Source organism: Myodes glareolus, chromosome 11 (genome assembly GCF_982192425.1).
Source record: "Myodes glareolus chromosome 11, mMyoGla1.1, whole genome shotgun sequence".
Classification (NCBI taxonomy): Eukaryota; Metazoa; Chordata; class Mammalia; order Rodentia; family Cricetidae; genus Myodes; species Myodes glareolus.
In genome coordinates, this window is record NC_142036.1 from 55529921 (window position 1) to 55540904 (window position 10984).

The window sequence follows — 10984 nt, forward strand, 5'->3', positions numbered from 1 at the left end:
TGTCAGTTCCTCACGATCCAGCTTACAACCCATGTCTCTTCCAAGGCCATTTTAGGCTTGTTTTTGTTTGTTTGTTTGTTTGTTTTTCCAAGTCTCTGTTTTTAACTAACATTGAACTTTCACATCAAACCCCACATCCCTCCACAGGAGACACTGAATTTCAGAGTGAAGTCCTTTGAGGTCAAACTTCTGCCATTCGCCCTTTGTGTCTCTGACTGGTGAGGTCAGGAGTCAGAGAGATGGCCGACAACACTGAGCTCCTCTTCCACGGCAAAGCCCCTAGGTCAGCACTTGCTCACTCGTGTTCAAACCATTGCCATGTCTTTGTGCCTCCAAAGTTTGCTTACCACATAAATCAGGACCATCACAGACCCTTTCCTTACTAAAACAGAGACAGGCAAGGCCATGCTAGAGCCCCCCGCAAAAGGGGGCTTTCCTGTGAAGTTTCAGCCATGGCTTTAGATATTTGACACACAGAGATGGTTCTGCATTTGACTAGCAGATTGCCTGGCTATGTTGGTGAAGTTTCTCATTTATGCTTCTGGGGCGGGATCGAGAATGAGCATTTTCAGAAGAGATCTTGGTAATTTTGAATCACCTTTATTCTAACAAAAATGCTGGTCCATGGGGCCTCATTTTCCGGGTATAATCTGCAGAAGGTGAAGGCAGAGAGGGGACACTACCATCCCCGGAGAGGTTTATCTAGCCATGCTGGCTGAGATTTTCCTTCGCCTCTTCCTCGGTTAGAGTCCAAATCTGGTTACTAAATATCTGAGACCTTCAGCCAGAAGACCATTTGGCCTCGAAGCTTCATTTTTATCTCCAGGGATCTCCCTTCCCCAGGCCTCCAGTTGACCTGTCCTCATTGGAGGAACGGAACGCAAACACCAGAGCTTCGCTCCACCAGCTGCAGCCTTGGGCTTGCAGGCTATTTTGACTCCTGCTATGAATCAGAATGGAATTATGAATAATTCGTAGGAGGCTTGTTGCATCTTGTTCCAGTCTTTCTTTAGCTCAGCTTTCCATGTCCGGCCTTTCAAGCCCTCGTATGTCTGATTCTTTTAAAGGCTTCGGGTCTGGGAGATGACAAAGACCATGTTCCAGGGATCCCGGCTTCTCTGGGCTGATGTCTCAGCAAGCTCTCCAATTTACAGCACCACATGAGAAAAAGGAAGGGAACAGGCAGGGTCGAGCCCAGCAAGGCATCTCTCTGGCAGGCAGGTCGAGTGACTGAATGCCTTAGCATGTTTTACATGGAGACCTGCGGTCAAATGGTTCCCACACTTGTTTCTGCATCCTTCTGAACACACATCTTGCTCACACACACAAACGTATAGGAAAACGACTGTTAACGAATGGGGTGTTAAGATACATTTTCCTCAATATTAAAAATAAAAATATTAAACGACCAGGTTCAAAAGTGACAGAATCTTGTATAAATGATCATCTATGCATAATTTGGAGTCTATCTCAGGAAGTGTTTAAACGAGAGAAGCACACTCTCCTGAGACGTTCCCAAACAAAGGTACTGGATACTCCTGGGAGCTTTCTGGTGGGAGAGCTGTCCCAGAGAGCCACTTGTGTTTCCTCTGAGACGACCAGGTGGAGTTCAAGGTACCTTGAAGAAAAGTACAATTGACTGTTTGCTCTTCCTCCCTGAGGATCTTGATTCCACCCTGGGGTTCACATTAAGCCTGCGCAACATCTTCACGGAAAAACGCCTCCTGCTTGCTTGCAGGTGTGCCAGGAGTCAGCCAGGCAAAGCGGAAGAGCAGGAAGTGCCTCTCACAAGAATGAGCACAAAGGCACCCATGGGTGGAAGGGAGGGAAACGTGTCCACCCATTTTCATGTCTGGGCCTTCCCCTTTGCTCCACACTGCACCCTCATAGGCCCTAGAGAAGGACTGAGCTGATTAACTAGTGTGAAATTCTCTTTCAACTCCCCGAAGCCTTGGGAGCGTCATCTTCCTGTGTTCTTGAAAGTTCGCTAAGCCTTTTTTTTTTTTTAAATAGTTAAGTCTCCCTTTGAAATAATAGCTGCAAGCACTTAAATCCAAAACTACATTACGTTTGATTCCCGTTCAATAAGAAGTCAGAAGAGAAGAGTGCCCACACGGTCAGTATCAGCCTTGTTGGTGTCATGGGCTGCTGGCCCCACTCAGTCCTGGGGTGCTTGCCTGGGGGAGGAGGCAGCCAGGCCAGTGGCGAAGCCTGGGGTCTGAAGTGAGATCAGTATGCTGCGAATCTGACTGCATGGCTCTCTAGCCATCGCTGGGACAGCTTCTTCCCCTCTTCTGCTTTTGATTTCCTCCTGCTGATGGCTGAGAAAATGATGGACACCCTTCAGAGGGTCATTGTGAGAATTAGCAGGGAAGTCTATGTTCTCTCCTACGTCTATTTTATACATACTTTCATACTGTGTTCCTCACAATAGACTTCTGAAGAAAGTCCTATTGTCACCCACATTTTAATGAGGAAACTGGGGTACAGAGTTGTTACTTGCCTTAGGTCACCATTCAAGCAGACTTCAAGCCCAGAGTGTCTGATTTCAGGGTCAACCTGAAAAACCCGACTCCGCTCCCAAGCCTCGCTCTTTCTGATTCACTGAAGTACTTGATTTCCTTATTGATGGCTGCTAAAGCCAGAAGGGTGGCGAATGCTGGAGAACTCTCATTTTCATGAAGTGATTATACCCAGCACTTAGCCAAGTTACACTCACTCTCCTGGGGCTAGGGTGTGAGGAGGGAACACCATGCAGCCTGTGTCTGATGAACATTCAGTATCCTAGAGAGAGGGAGGGAGGGCAGAGGGAGAGCAGAGGAGCGAGGGAGAAGGGAAGGAGGGAGGGAGAGAGGAGGAAGAGGGGAAGGAAGATGGCTAGGGTTAAAACCGTCAGGTATGAGGGGAAGGTAGAGGAAGGAAGAGCAGCTGAGGACCAAAGAGAACTGAGAACATGTAGGGATTCGAACACATGGACAGCCCTGTCTGTTCAGCTCTCATGATCAGCCGAACAAACTGAGGCTCAGAGACCCCAAGCAGCAAACTCTGGTTCCTCAGCAAGTCAGCTAGGAAGGTGTGAGTCGGCCACCCAGTCCCGTGACTCACTCTCTCTGGATCACACCCCATGAGATAGGGGTCATGAAGGCCAGGCCTTCAGGGGCCTGAATGGATCATATAGAAGCTTGGGTTTATTCACTAATGAATGGAAATACCCACAATGCCTCTCTGCTCTTTGGGCACAGAAGGTAAATCCTGCTGGTGTCCCTCTGTATACAACCCCCAGCAGTGGCCAGGGCACCAGTCAACCATGTTTTTCTTCCTGTTATGCATACAGAATAGCTTCTGGGCTGCACCTGCAGGCCCTGCTATGTCCCCCACACGAAAGGATCAAAGCCCTAAACATGTCTTCAGACTATAATTTAAGATAATTAAGATTTTTTTAAACCTAAATTACATTTTACCATTTCATAACAGAGCTGTCAAGATCCTATCTATCAAAACTCTATCAAGCAAACAAAGAGGGATAATTATATTTTCAGACATACGCAGCCATTGCTCTGCAGACTTCTGTCTCCCCACACTCTCTCGTGTTCACGTGTTCATCTACCCCACCCACCCCTGGAGTCTGAGACTTCACACTCCTGAATAAACCATGTAATGCCACGGCAGTGTTGCTCAGAACTAGCTAGAACAGTATCAGAAGGAAAGCTCTCCTACTTGGCCGGTCAGGGCATCCTCGACCTCACAAATACATTCTGATGGGGATGGAGAAAGGGCAAGCATGCGATACGCCTCGAGTCAGAAAAATGGTGGCGTGTCAAAAAAACCTCCTCCTGAAGGTGTTTTGCTTCCAGCTCATCTCCATAAGATTTGTTCTAAGATTACCCAGGGAATACAAACTACCTGAATATTTCATTCTTTTCAGCTCTTCCCTGACCGTTATGAAATAGTCATACTGGCAAAAAAAAAAAAAAAATCATCCTTCTCTCAAGGTCCCCATGCTGGGTTATGAATGTCTGAAGTTCCTAAGCTTAATCAACTTTAAGACTCTGAATGAGTCAGAAATGGGTAAGCAAGGAATATACACTGTAGCCAATCAGTGCATGAATGCTCTCAGCCGCAGTGACTGGACATGCTGCCGGGTCACATGACCTTAGCTGGTCCAGTCAAAATGGAGTCCCCAAGTGTTGTTGGCTGGAGAAAGCCACACCCTCCCTTTGGACACTTGGCAAGAAGACATTGGTGTTAAGTGGCAAATCCTGGCTTGCTGAGGAATGTTGGCAGCTAGACAGAGGAGGTGTGGAAAGCCAGGTCACCAAGGGCCTGAATATTGCTGTAATCCAGCGTTAGAGGAAGGCAAAGTGAAGAGAGCCTCGGGAAGAGCAAGGAGCAGGAGTCCCGAGTCATCGAAACGTGAGCACTGATAGAGTGCCACGTTCAGTCGGCAGCCCACTGACTCTACCAGCTGAGCGTGGTGCTCCTAGCTTTATGTGACCACAGACTCTCACGCACTGATACTGTCATGATCCCCCTTTATATAGACACATGAGTTTTCATGGACTAGGGGCAGCCAGGACCCCAGACTGAGCTTCTCTTGCACGCTGGATGGCATTGGGCTTTACAGTAGGACAGAGGTGGGCATCCATACTCAGCACTTACCAAACACAGAGGGGTCACTTTACCTATCTCGCCTAAGCATCAAATTATCCCTCCATAAAATGACAATTGTAATACCTACTCTGCAGAGATGTAAAAATTAAACAAATCTGTAGTTATAGAAAGGGTAACATAATATTTGCTCGCAGACTATAGCATTGAACAATTAAGACTGCTCCCCAAAGGACTCCAGATGATAAAAAGAAACCTTTAATGTAAATGTCTGTGAACAGTGTTAGGACACACACAAAAAGCCATGACTAACCTGGAAACATAAGGCGGTTGATCAGCAGTGAGTGTTAAATTTGGGGATAGGGCAGGTCACAGCTTCCTCATCCAAAAGGCCCCCAGACAGCTTCCAGGAGTATCGTGGGGTCTGATGAATAAAAAGGGTTTGGCTTGTTTGGAACAGAATGAGGACTCTTGGTTAACTGTGAAGATCTTTATTTATCTATCTATTTATTCTTTTTACGTGCATTGGTGTTTTGCTTGTTGTGTGTTTGTGTGAACGTGTCAGAAGTCCTGGAACTGGAGTTACAGACAGTGGTGAGCTGCCATGTTGGTGCCAGGAGTTGAACCCGGGTCCTCTGGAAGAGCAGCCAGTGCTGCTTAACCACTGAGCCATCCCTCCAGCCCCAACTGTGAGGTTTTTTTTTTTTTTTAACAGAAAAATTAAAAGGGAATAAGATAGTTTCACACCTACAGACTTTCAGAATTATAAGGGAACAGATCTCAGCAATTGCCCACTCGGGCTCAGTGGTGACTCATTCAGCTTTACCGGTCAACTCCCCTCACCAATGCCCCACCCCAAAGAAAAGCTCTTAGAACCCACAGCAGCGGCCTGTCCAGCTGCATCCCTCTGACTTTCAGTTCCCTTCCTTCCCTGCTCTAGCCCCAGCAAATCCTCCTCCACCCATAGGGGCTCCCGGCCCTCAGCTTTCCAGAGGACCCTTGGACTTACACGGTTTGGAAATGCCATTGAGAATGGGAAGCACGAGGCGCGACCCGGAGGACTGCAGCCCTGTGACAGTGCAGGGTGTGACGGACAGCCCATCTGTCTGGTCTTGCACTCTGGTCCTCTCCTTTCTACCTGGCAACATATTATCTTTTACATCAAAATGTCCCTTTTCTATTCCATTTTTCTAAGTAGGCCAGTCACAAATAAAGACTTTCTTGGGAGCTAATGCGATCCCATTGGTGTAGTTCCAGTGTTTGTGACAGACAGTATGTGGATGTCAAAGCAAGTCGCAGTGACAGGGCCCAGCAAACGGACCTCCTCCCTCCCACCAAGCGGGCAGTAAGGTAGGAGAGAGAGGAATTAGGTCTTGCCCCACCCTATCAACCCTGTCAAACTAATTTATTCCTGAGTCATCTTCCCGAAGACACCCTTGGAGTTCTGGGTAGTAAAGTTAGGGGTCACAGAAGACCGGGGGAAAGATCAGAAGCTGTTCTGACTTCCCACTTCTCAGCCAGTGTTGACTCAGCCACACGGTTCTGTTTCCAGCTCCAAACAACTGAGAACAGCGAGGCAAGGGAAAGAAATGCTGATGGGGCCCCACAAAGCCACTGTGCTGTGGTGAAGCACTGTGCCAGCCGGCACGTCTTATGGAAAGGCAAGCAGCTTCAGGCTTGGCTGGTGCGAGCACAGCCAAGCCACATTGATGACAGTCACAGCCCTGCTGAGGCCACGGCTGGCTTACCGAGGAAAATGCACGTCATGGCTGAGGGGGAGGGGAGGCTGGACAACTCACAGGCAGCAGCTGTGTCCTTTGAGGTACATCTCGAATCAAGAGAACAGAGAGGTGAGGCGCCAGAACTTCCAGGGATGTGTGAAGAGGCAGGGCTCAGGGGACCCTAGGATGCAGAACAATTTGCCACGCTGGACCTCCTGTGGTTTGAGACAAGGAAGATCTGGAACACAATCCCCAGAGCCTTTCAAATTTCAGAGCGACTACTATCTACTGCCCGTGTGTGTGTGTGTGTGTGTGTGTGTGTGTGTGTGTGTGTGTGTATGTGTGTGTGTGTGTGTGTGTGTGTAAGCCAAAGTATAACCTCAAACGTGACTCCTCGGGCACCATCCACCTTTTTTATTGTATTTACTTCTGTGTATGTGTGTGTGTGCATGTGTGTACACACATATGTCACAAAACATGTGAAAGCTGGAAGATGACTTTCAGGAATCAATTCTCTCCTTCCACTGTGTGGGATCTGGGGATCCAGTTGAAATAGTCAGGTGCAGTGGTCTGTGCCTGAATGCCCTTGAGCGATCTTGCAGCCCCGTTTCTTTTTGAGGGGAAAGGACTCTCACAGACCTGGAACGCATCAAGTGCACCAGACTGGGTAGACAGGCTTGTGCCTGCCTCCCGAGCACTGGATCGGCACCCCACCCCCACCATGCCCAGCTCACATGGGTTCTAAGAATCAAACTTAGGTCCCTATGCTTGCAAAGCAAGAACCATGTGGCTAGAGCCTAACCCGCTAATCTGCTGTGTTTTTACTGTGAGCTAATAGCTCTGCAAGCCCGGCGATTCTCACATGTTGTAAATGGGGAGTGGAATTGAGAGGAACCAACACTCTTCCAGGGAGCAAGAATGGAGGAGCTAGCCAGCCACAAGTAGTTGGTAGCCTGATTTGTCCTCAGGACTCTCCTCAAGACTCTCCATTGCCATGTCGGCGTCCCATGTCCCCGTCCCGTCCCGTGTCGTCATCGTCGTCGTCGTCGTCGTGGTGTGTCCCCCCCCCCCCGTCCCGTCCCCCCGTCCCCATCCCGTGTCCCCCCCCCCCCCTTCACTTCTTATGCTCCGGCGCTCTCAGTCATACTGATCCGGCCTTCACTTTTCATTGACTTTCTAGATTCTTCTCTTGACTGCTTATTCTAAGTCACCCTCTAGTTTCATCGGCTCCCCACCCAGCCTGGAATGCGCCAGAGACTATTTAAAAGGGACTCCCCACCCAGAGACTTGATGTCACTTACACCCAAACCACCTCTGTGGCTAGACTCTGAGCCTCTCACTCAGGGACATTTCATTTTCCTCTGACTGGTTCCTCACTGCCAAGGCATGTCGGGCAGGTCACCACGGCATGCAGATGGCACCCCACACATCCATTTTTCTCTAATGCTAGCTTTGCCTTTGCTCCTTCCTAATAATTGCTCTTGTAATTTTCCATCGCCCCAGACCACTTCCAACAGCGTCACCCTCCTCAGGCGCATCTGTCTGGCCACCTTACATCTAAGGACACGCTCTCGTCTCTTGCCGTGCTGACACGAGGCTGTTTCTTAAGAATTCTCTATAATTTTTTGCTCAAAACATCTGTTTTTCATCCCAGCTTCACCTTCCTTTCGGTGCGGACTTCTTAAATGGGACATGACATCTGGGTTGGTCATCCTTCAGCTTCTTGCCTTCTCCAGGGTCCTGCTCTCTCAGTTTTTTCTGGTCACCCTTGGAGTTTGGGTCTCACTAGCTCTGGTCTCTCTATTGTTCTCTTACAGCAAGAAGTATTTAACTTTCCTGAGCTCTTGTTCTGTCTTTGTTGGAGCTGCATACAACCCCCTCCCCCATTAAGAAGATACGAAACCCTGCTTGCTTTGCTGAACTCAAATGTAGTGTTGCAAACCACCAAAGAAGTGAATTAATTACTAAGAGGGGATGCCAACCAACAAAACAGATGGGGGTATTTTCATTGGAGGTAATGATTACGAAGCCAGCGAGCGAGCAGCACCCCTCCATGACCTCGGCATCATGATGCTCCTGCCCCTAGGTTCCTGATACTTTGAGCTCCTGCCTTGGCTTCCCTACGTGGGCTGTGAACCAGGATATCGTGAGGTGCTAAAGGCTGTGGTTAGACGAATTTCAGGGGCAGGCTGGGTTTGTGCCTACTCACCCCCAGGGTCGTGGTACTCCTGTGGGGGTCAGAGGGCAACTTGTCAGGAGTCTGAGTCCTCGCTCTCCAACTACTGTGTGGAAACTGGGGGTGAAATCTAGCTTCCGAGGCTTGGCAGCAACTACTTTGACTTGCCATCTCAAAAGCACATCAACACATATTTTGGGATTGCCCTGGGAACCGTGGTGGAGGCAAGACCAAGCCAGGTAGGACCAGATCAGGCTGGAGTGGAGCTACAGAGTGGCGGCAGCCCAGGGCCCCGTCGTCCTAGCTTTAGGGTGGAGCGGAGCGGGACCGAAGTTACATTCAAGGTCAAGGTGGCTCATGCTGACACCCTAGGGTTGTACACCAGGTAATCTGGACTATCCCTTCACCCCCACACCATGGCATGGATTACATACCTGGCAGCTATGCAAAACGTATCTTCATCCTTCATCATCCGAACATAGGAAGACATCTTCCCCCTTGCCTTGTGTGGCAAGTTGACTTGACCTGCAGGTGTGCTCTACTCACAGCCCATATCTGTTTTGTTCTGGTGGATGCTATTAAAAAAGAAAGTTCCAGCTTAAAAAAAATAATCATTAAGGTATTTTTTAAAGGTAAGTTAAAAATATAAAAATGTTGTAGAATATGCTACATTTGTTTATATTGTCGAAAATTGTTTTAATGATGTGAAGATGTGTTGCATTCTTTTATGATGTATCTGTTTGGCTCTGTAAAGCTGTGTTGCTTTGTCTATCTAAAACACATGATAGTCTAATAAAGAGCTGAACGGCCAATAGCTAGGCAGAAGACAGGATAGGAGGGGCTGGGAGGTAAAGAGAATAAATAGAAGGAGAAATCTGGGAAAAGGGGATCTGGGAGAGTACTCTCAGAGAGGACTCCCAGGGTCAGCCACCCAGCTACACAGACAGATACAGAGTAAGAGGGAAAGAAAAGACATGCAGAAATAGAAAACGGCAAAAGTCCAGAGGCAAAAGATAGATGGGATAATTTAATATAAGAAAAGCTAGCTAGAAACAAGTCAAACTAAGGCCAAGCAGTCATAAGAAAGAAGAAACCTCCATGGATTTGATTTATTTGGGAGCTGAATGGCAGGATTCCCAAGATAGCTAAGAGCCAAAGAGTAAAAAAACAACCAACAACATAAAAAGGCACAGGTATTTTTATTTTAAAAAATAGAAATTTAGAAATAAAAAACAATGCTTAGAATGAGGAGTTCTAAATTTGTGCCATAGTCTACAGGGTTAAAGAAGGTAATAAATAGCAATTAAATCTGGAGCAGTTATGCAAAATAAAGCAAAGAAAGATAAAAGTATGTCTGTTTGCTGGATGATTTTTTTCCTTAGCCGGGACGATACTGGAAGTTGGTAGGACACTCAGGCTTTAGAGACTGCTGGAAGCTGCCTCTGTTGAGGAGGTTGGGACCCCAGCCTCTGCTGGCTGTTCTCTTGCCTCCTGACCCCCACAAGGTTCTCCTGCCTCACAGAGGCCCAAAGCACCAGAGCGCAGCTAGGCTGTGGCGCGAAATTTCCAAGGCTGTGAGCCAAAACAAAACTTCCTCTTTTTCGGTTGATCACCTCTGGGTATTTGCTGAGAGAAGGCTGACTGGCATAGGTGGAAGCCCGTGAAATCACCTAAGAGTCAGGATGGCAGAGCGGGGAGGTCCAAAACTGATTTACGGAAATAGTGAAATAAGGGAATGGGATAAGTTCAACTGTTAAAATGTATTTCCCCCCAGAACTGAATGATGTATAGTTTCTCAAAATGGAAAGCAAATACCTCAAGTACTAAAGAGACTAACTAACAACAAATTTACCCCTCTATACCTGTAGTAAAATTGCAGAAAGCAAGCCAGGCAGGCAGGGTGGACACCCTTGTACTCAGAAGGCTGACCTCGTAATCATGAGTTCAAGGCCAGCCTGGGCTACGTGGTGAGACCTCATGTCAAAACAAAGCAAAAAGCTCTCAGAGGAAGAGACAAACCATAATTTACAATGAAGTAACAGTCAGATTGACAGCATCAGAGTGTAGGGAGTATAAATAATTTGCCCAAGTTTGTCATTTAAAATGGCAGGCAAAGATTCAAACCCAGAACTGTCTCTCTCTTGAGAGTCTGCATTCTTCACCATTATGTTAGATTCCTTTCATCACTGTGGTTGGGAACATATGTGCAAATAATCGTGAAAACCACAAACTGAAAAACTGCTAGATGCTATTTGCATATGTAATTGTGCAAATATTTAAAGCATGCCATCAAATTTGAAACCCATTTATGTGTCTAAGAATTAAAATTATGCCAAGTGTGATGCATGCTTTTAATCCCAGAATTTAAAAGGCAGAAACAAGGAGGATCTCTGAGTTTGAGACCAGCCTGATCTACATAGTGAATTCCAGGACAATCAGGGCTATACAGAGAAACCTGTCTCAAGAAAACAACAGCAAC